Below are 7,999 nucleotides of genomic sequence, written 5' to 3'. Positions count from 1 at the left end.
CCTGGATGTGAACTCTCCATCCTTCTGAAAATATTTGCATTTCAGTTCCCCTTTCAGCACGTTAATCAAAATCAAAATAGAAATCTGCATTCAATTTTTCAAAAGCATTTGGCAATAAAATGGTTTTCAAACTTTGAATTAAGTGTGTGACAGGTGGATGAGTTAGTAACGGTAACTAGGGGCATATCATTGGGATGAGTAGACGACTGAAGTTTGGAAAGTACAAATGACTTACAGTTGAACTAATTAGCTTTATTTCTTGCATTTGCTTTATGTCATTCAAAGGTGGTTCAAACAAATTCAGCATACCTCAAACTGACTTTCACTAAACAGCTGGCTGGAGTAAGTACACGCTGCCCTGAAGTTCCTTCCATGGCCACAATCAGGGGTAGCAGTGCCCAAAATTGAGCCCACTTAGCTGACGTGAAATTATGCCCAGGCATCCTTGTAAAATAACCATCACATGTGCTGATTTTTGCATTCAATCTCTGAGCAGAGTTAAAACAGTTAAATATTTGCAGCACTTGGGGTTTCCAGGTTGCCAGGATGGGGGTGCCATTAAATTGGAGAGGAGAAGAACTTTCCTTTAGAGTGAGTGTCTAAGGTAAGGAGCACATGTCTATCTCCTTCACTTAAGCTGCACTTTGGAGGGATTGAACTGCCTCCCAATCTTCCATTGCCACCAGACAGGAGCCTCTGACATGTAAGACAAGGCTGTCCAAAAGACAGTACTCAGAGAAGAACCATCTGGATCAGGTGGAGATGAGGCGACATGTAGCAGCCCTGAAGTGCAGTGAGGAAGAGGGCGTAGGCTGATGCAGCAGAGGCACTGAGCTGTTCAGTGTGTGGAAGTAATTGCTGTGACAGGTGAGAAAGGGTCTCTGACCAAGTTTGACCTCTCGAGTGACAAAGTAACATGATGGTAATTCCCATTGGTTGAGTTAGTTATCATATTACATGCCCGGGTAAAAATGGCTCAGGTCTCCTCAAAAATGAGACTTTCTATACAGAATTTCCACATTTAGGCAGCAAGGTGACAACTCAGCTTGGCGTAGATGGATAGGAGATTTGTTGCAGGGTATTACGCGGTGATAATTCGCGTCTTCAACTATTATTGGTGGCAGTTTTTCCAATCAGTTCCACAGCACAGAAAATAAGCTGAACCGGCTGGTTGTATCACCAGGGATGACTTGCAACTGCTGGCCGCTTGCTTCTCACCCGCAATCGAGGCGGGCAGCAGCTGCCAGTCAGGGAGGCTGGCACCTTGCTCAAACCATTGGCACCCATTGCCCAGCTGGCGTCATTTTCAAGTGACACCGTGAATGAGCGGACAGCCCACCAACCTGTTTTGGGCATTTGGCTGTTCATATTTGCACATTGGAACCCTGCACTAGTTGCAGGAGCTATTGGCAAATAGTCTGTGCATTTGTACCAGCTAGTGAGCATACTAACCATTGACCCTTAAGATGATTGCTGATTACCACTAAAGAAAAGGGCACAGACTTCTTGTTTTCCAGAATGCTTTTGGGAGTGTTTCTCTTAGCTACATCAAAATAACTGGTGAATCTGCAAAGACTCAGTGTCCCTCATTCAATTATAAAAAGCATTGAACAGTGGGCTACAGTCATTCAATTATGGAGCAGCTTATTTTAGTCAACTATGTCCTCATTAATGTCTGCACACACAAATTTACTACAGTGGGTGCTGGAAAGTGACCTGGAACTGGAACAACGGCACTTTCTTCCCATTCCTGACTCAAGACCCTTAAAGCCAACTATAAATTCCCTGCTGCCATTTCAGTTCAAATCAAGAGCATTAGCACAGACTAGGAACCAAATAGTGTCATAGGGTTGAATTTTACCACGGAGGTCAGATCCCCAATGTCACAGCAAAAAGCAGGTTCCCAAGTCTGCACCTGCTAGCAGTTTGGCAATTTTACCACACAAGGTCTCCTAATTAGCCACCTGTTGGTCTGTGTCCAATTCAAGATGGCGGGCAGGCTCCTGATGCTGCCAGCCCAGGGGGCTGACAGCTCTGAAACCCCAGCTACGCCACTGGGAGATGTGGTGGATAATGGGGCAGACAGGAGATCGAGCCTCGGCAGTGGGGTGGGGTAGGGGAGGGAGGGAGAAAAGTAGAAAGATTCAGGGGGCTGAGGGTCAAAGGGGAACCCCTTCAGCAGCTTAGTTGAGGCCCTGGGGTCTACCTTATCCATGGACTCGGCCCCTCTTTCAACTTTTTAAGCTGATGGCCTCCCCACATGGCAGGGTTTGGCCCCCGCCTTCAGTAAAAAGCTCAGAGCTTCCCAAAATGACCTTTAATAGGGTCTTAAATTATGTAAATCAGCTACCCACCTCCTTAGATCAGGCAGCCAATTTATATTGCAGCCCTCACTGGAAAAATGCCCCACCCGGGGCTGCTAAAATTCTGCCCATAGCGTCATTACTGTGCAGAAAGAGGCCACTTGGCCCATCAAGGTTTAGTTCTGTCTGAATTTCCAATTCCTAAAATTAACAAAGGTACATGTGATTGTGATGGGATCGTCCAAAACCATTTGCTCCCTTTTAAATATCAATGTTGTAGAGAGGTACCAATTTTCAGTCATCAATTCACAATGAAGTTCTTTTCGAACAGACTTCAAAAGATATAAAAGAGCCATGTGTCCATCTCTGCACTTAGATGTCATTTAGAATGGGTGCAATGAAGAAAATAGAAGCAGCATTGTAACCAAAATTTAAAGAGTTAACCTTGTTCAGGCTTTCACTGTCAAGTTCAGGAGAGTTTGGTACACTCGCTATCCTCCCCCACCAACCTCGCCTGCCCCATTTGCACTCCAGGTTAAGTTTGGGCCTAGAATGTGCAGTAGGGGTAAAAGTTTTTACTGTGGCTTGATCTCAATTTTATTAAAACCTACTGTGTTACTTATTTCTCAGCTCCAAAACATTTTTTCCAACTAAAATAATGAATTGTTGGTAAGGACTTTCAGATTTTGATGAGCAATAATCACATTCTACTGTTAAGTGGATCACTGTGCCATGTGTCATATTACCTGAGTTTGTAGCAGTCTTATCTCTAGGCTGAAGCCACATTTCAGCATGAGCTCATCATTCAGCTTGATACTGCCACATAATACTGAGGAAAAATTGAATTTTCACAGAGATATGCTCCTTTTCATTTGTTGAGATGGATGCTAATAATCCCATTGCACTTTTTAAAGAGCAGGGGATTCTCTCTGTTTCCTGGCCACCATCCCTCCCTAAATCATTTACTACCAAAAAAAACAGAATTTTAGGTTATCTGGTTGTTGATGTTCCTTAGACATCTGAAAATGGTGCCACATTTTGCTACATATCACAATTATTACACTTCAGATATTTTTGGACAAGATGTGATAAGGCATAGTACAAATGCAAGAGTTTGATGTTCTGCTGCTTCATTTGACCGAGAATGACCTCACGGGTTGCTCCATTAGTCGTGGCATCTCTAGTTCACAATTGTTGGTAGGTGTCTTTTAAAAAAAAAGGGATCACAGAAGGCGCCAATTAGAGGGAGAAGGATTAGCCCCAAATCTAATGGCAACTTGGAGAAAGGATAAAAACGTGTGAGTGACGTAATGAAGGGAATGTCTTTTTCCGATTGTTGACTAATTCTGCTCCTTTAAATAGAAAATTGGACTCAAAACAGAAGAACAGAAAACGTCAGTGGAAACTGGGGTGCTGAGTTGAGGCCAAGTACTAAATGTTCCGTGCATGCCTTGACAGAATGCCGAGGTGCTCTGCGCAAACTTTTGGCTGAGGGAATACAGGAACTCACCAGCTCTGGCATTGGGAAGGTCACCACAACACCAGCGGAAAGTCTTGCACAGCAGATTCGAATGCCTCATTGTGGACCCTGGCTAGGGGTGGAGAAGTGCCAAATATTGTCAGTCTACACCTCTGGGCCTCGCATAATTAAAAAAGGTTTCCCGGGAATATTTTCAGCTTTTAATACTTCTGTTTTTAAGTAAGCAAGCAAGCTCGACTGAAGCAATGCAAACGATAAAAGTTTCAAATTCTCTCAGAGGGATAATTTTACTGTCATCCTGAGTCACAAGTTGGTGTGCTTTCCAATCAAGCCACCTCGTTTCACAATGTACATCTTAGTCATATCCCGAGTACTAACTATTCCATACAAATCCACATCACTGATGAGATGCTAATTTTCCATTTAAAATTCCTGATTTTAAAACCAAAAGTTCAAGTGATCAAATCCTTGTAGATTCAAAATTCCTTCTTTTAACCCATTTAGGGAGAAAGCTCATCCTCCCCAGAACGTCTCTGCTTCAGGATAAGGTTCTGCAAAAATCCTTGTTGATTTTTCTTGCTTTCATGATTCATTTTTGTTGCAACAAGAATAAGACAGGCCAGTCTTCAGCTCGAGCTTCACCTGACCAAACCCAGCTATGAAAGGAGTATATTCTTGAATGAGAATGTAAGAGGTGGATTTGGTTGGAATTGGGGAAGCCATTCTACAATTATTTCACTTGCAGACAGACAGGACCACCCTTGTGCCAAGGGAATAAGTGAAACAAGAGTAGCCATTTTTGATGCTGACCTTAAACGACCAGTCACAGGTCAAGCCTGTTACCTACTAGCTGTATTCAGTTAATGGGCACTACATAGATTTATTAAATTAACCTTGAATGTTCTGAGTTATTATGAAATGTGTCCAAAAACAATATTCCTGCAAAAGGGTGAATAAGGATCTAACTTTCACCCTGTGGCCACATTATTTATCCACATTTTAGAAGGAATGTAATAGTGTTGTATAGAATGGAATGTTTTACTGTACATCTCTTAAATCCCATTCAATTGAACGCACCCAATCAGAAAGGCATTGTTGGAATGTTCTTATTTTTAGGTAGCTTTCATACCTAAACTTATGATGTCTTTCATCATTTAAGTAATGTTCCTAAATTTAGATTTAGGCAGAGTTATTTTGTAGTAAACTGGTCTACAGAACACAAAACCATGACTGAAAGATGCTTTCCCACAATCTAGGTGGATACATCAGTGCGGTATTGAGGGAATACTGCGTGGTCAGAGCTGCTGCCTTTTGAACGAGATGCTAAGTTGAGGCCCATTCTGCCTGGTAAAGGGGAGTTCTCCCAGTGCCCTACTCAGCATTTACCCCTCAACTAAAACAGCTTAACTGGTCACTTAATCAACATTGTCATTTGTGGGAGCTTGCTGTGCACCACTTTGCTGATCTGTTACCTACATAACGGCAGCGAGTTTGCTATAAAACTAATTGATTGGCCGTGGAGCGCTTTGGGGGCAACCTGAGGAGTTTTCCACAATCACAGCCAGTATTTCTCGCATCAAGTAACATGAGACCCAGAAGTGTGACCGATGTTTTTTTTCCCCCTTTTCTTGTAAGATGGAACATCTCACTAGTGCTTCTGGCCTTGCCAGGAACTGACAGAACCATTCATAAGTTAGACAAAGTGTTTCAAGTGACAGTTTTGCTTGAGAGTCAAATCTGTCACCATTTAGCTGGAAAGAGAAGCCTCTTAACTCGTTTAATTGACATCAAGATGCTTAAGCCATAAACAGAGCACTGCCCTCTCAGTTGTGAAGTACTGCCTGAAGTGTTCAGTTCTAAAGGAAACAGATTATCAAAAAAGATATAGCATCAAACTTCATAAACAAAACAAATCAGCCAACATCTAGGATGTGGCTATTCAAATTGCTTCAATGAAAATTCCACACAGAAAGAGAAAAGTATCTTCATTTTGTCTGAGAAAATTCATATCCCCATAACTCATTAAAAGTTCAGCACCACAAGGTTCAAAATATTTTATTTCCTGCTAGCGGCAAGTCTGACTCCCAAGAAAGACCATCTAAAACATTTTGTGTCACCATGAGTGGTTCTGTCAGTCCTTGGCAAGGGCAGAAATACTAGCGAGGCCTTCCATCTTAGGAGAAAATAAATCATTGGTCACACTCTGGGGCCTCAAGTTAACCAGTGAGAAATATTGGCGGTAATAGTGGAAAACTGTCCTCAGTACATCCCAAAGTGCTTCAGAACCAATCAATTACATTTGAAGCATACTCACTGTTGTTATGTAGGAAAATACAGCAGTCAGTTTGCATGCAATAAGGACACACAAATGACCACAGAATAAGAGTTAATCTATTTTAGTGGTGGTGTTCGAGGGCCAAATGTGTAAATATTGAACAGGATATTGGGAGGTCTCTGCTCTGCCCCAATATTGCCATGGAATGTTTTTATATTCACCATGGGCAGAAGTGGCTTTGGTTTAATGTCTTTTTTGGAAGACAACACCTCCGACAATGTAGCACTCCTGGAATGATGTGTCAACTTAGATTATGGTGAAACATGGTTCAGTTCAAGTCCAAAGACTTAAAAATGATAAAAAGGAAAACCTATGGTTGACTGTCTTTCTTTCAAAGATGTGGCAAAGTAGAAATACTTGTAGCTATAATTTTATAACTTCAAGTGCTTTTTGATCAAAGTTTTACTGGATCGAGATAGTTTTACTGAAGTGATATATTCAAGCACTCTATTCTTCTCTTTCCAGAGATGGGCTAAAATATTCTTAGTTTGCCTTTCCAGATGGCTTCATGAGCAGTGGTATCCTAAAGTCATACGTAATCATTGAAAAGTGGTTTCATGAACTGCCTCCAACTGAGTGGCCATTCCAGAGGGCAGTTAAGAGTCAACCACGTTGCAGGGGGTCTGGAGTGACACGTAGGCCAGATTCACTCCCTGAAGGGCAATCGTGAACCAGATGGAATTTTCCTGACAATCCAGTAGTTTCACAATCACTATTAATGAATCTAGCTTTTTTTTTATACACCAGATTTAATTAATTAAGATTAAATTCCCCCAGTTGCCATGATAGAATGTGAACTTATGTCCCTGGAGTATTCATCCAGGACTTCTGGAATACTACCCCAGTAACATTACCACTTTGATACCAATCCCCATAAGTTTACATAGTTTACAACGTAAAGACGAGGATCTTTTTGGTGATTTCTTCCTCAATTTTCTTTTAGCCAAAGATATTTTTTCCACTTACTTTGTGGATCTTAGAAATGACAGTCTACCTTGGTCTTCCACCAGTTTCAGTGAGAAAACACACAAGATTTTAGACAATTTTGTTGCCAACCTAGACCCTTTCACCGATCCTAGCCAACAGATCACTTTAATTTGGGTCTTCTATTGCTACAATAGGAAAAGTACCCTTTGCATCTGACCTTTGTAGTCTGGATGGAATCAGACTGTCAGGGATTAGAGCACGACATGCTGTGGCAAAAGACGAATAGATGACAGAAAAGCAGGTTTTAACCAAATTAAGGAACAAACAAATGTTAATCCAAAAAAAAAATGCACAGCCATTTATCTCTCAGCACTATCATCCATTCTTCTCCATTGTGCTTCTTTTTGATCATCTACATCACAAATTCTTACTCTGTAGATTGATAAGATTTTGATACTAATGCTGTTTCGGGAATAGTCTTTGTTGTAAGGTCATAACATAAAGTTACCAAATAGCTGGAAGTTTAAAAGAAAAATGGGGCTAATTGAAAAGGAGGGAACACGTTTTGATGAAGAATGAACTATTAGTTTAAAAACACACAGTTATGGCAGCTCACCGTTTGGTGATGGCAGAGTTCAATTCTCAATCTTCGCTGCCATTCATTTAAATAGACTCAAAGGGTGAGTTACACAGGTTCTTGACCAGACTGAAAGTTATCCAGTTTGCAGTACAAGAGCACTCAATCCATCACAAGAGGGAGGAAGAATTAATGAAGTAGTCCCACTCCTGAGAAATGCAGAAGTCCAACAAACCCAACTCAGCTGCAGAGGCCAAAAGGAGAAAATTGATGAAAGAATAATAGAATAGTTACAGCATAGAAGGTGGCTATTTGGCCCATTGTGTTTGTGCTGGTTCTCTACAAGATGAACTGAGCTGGCCCTAATTCCTGGTTCT

The sequence above is a fragment of the Cetorhinus maximus genome, chromosome 24 (genome assembly GCF_964194155.1).
Source record: "Cetorhinus maximus chromosome 24, sCetMax3.hap1.1, whole genome shotgun sequence".
In the NCBI taxonomy this organism is placed as follows: domain Eukaryota; kingdom Metazoa; phylum Chordata; class Chondrichthyes; order Lamniformes; family Cetorhinidae; genus Cetorhinus; species Cetorhinus maximus.
Note: the sequence above shows the minus strand (reverse complement) of the source record.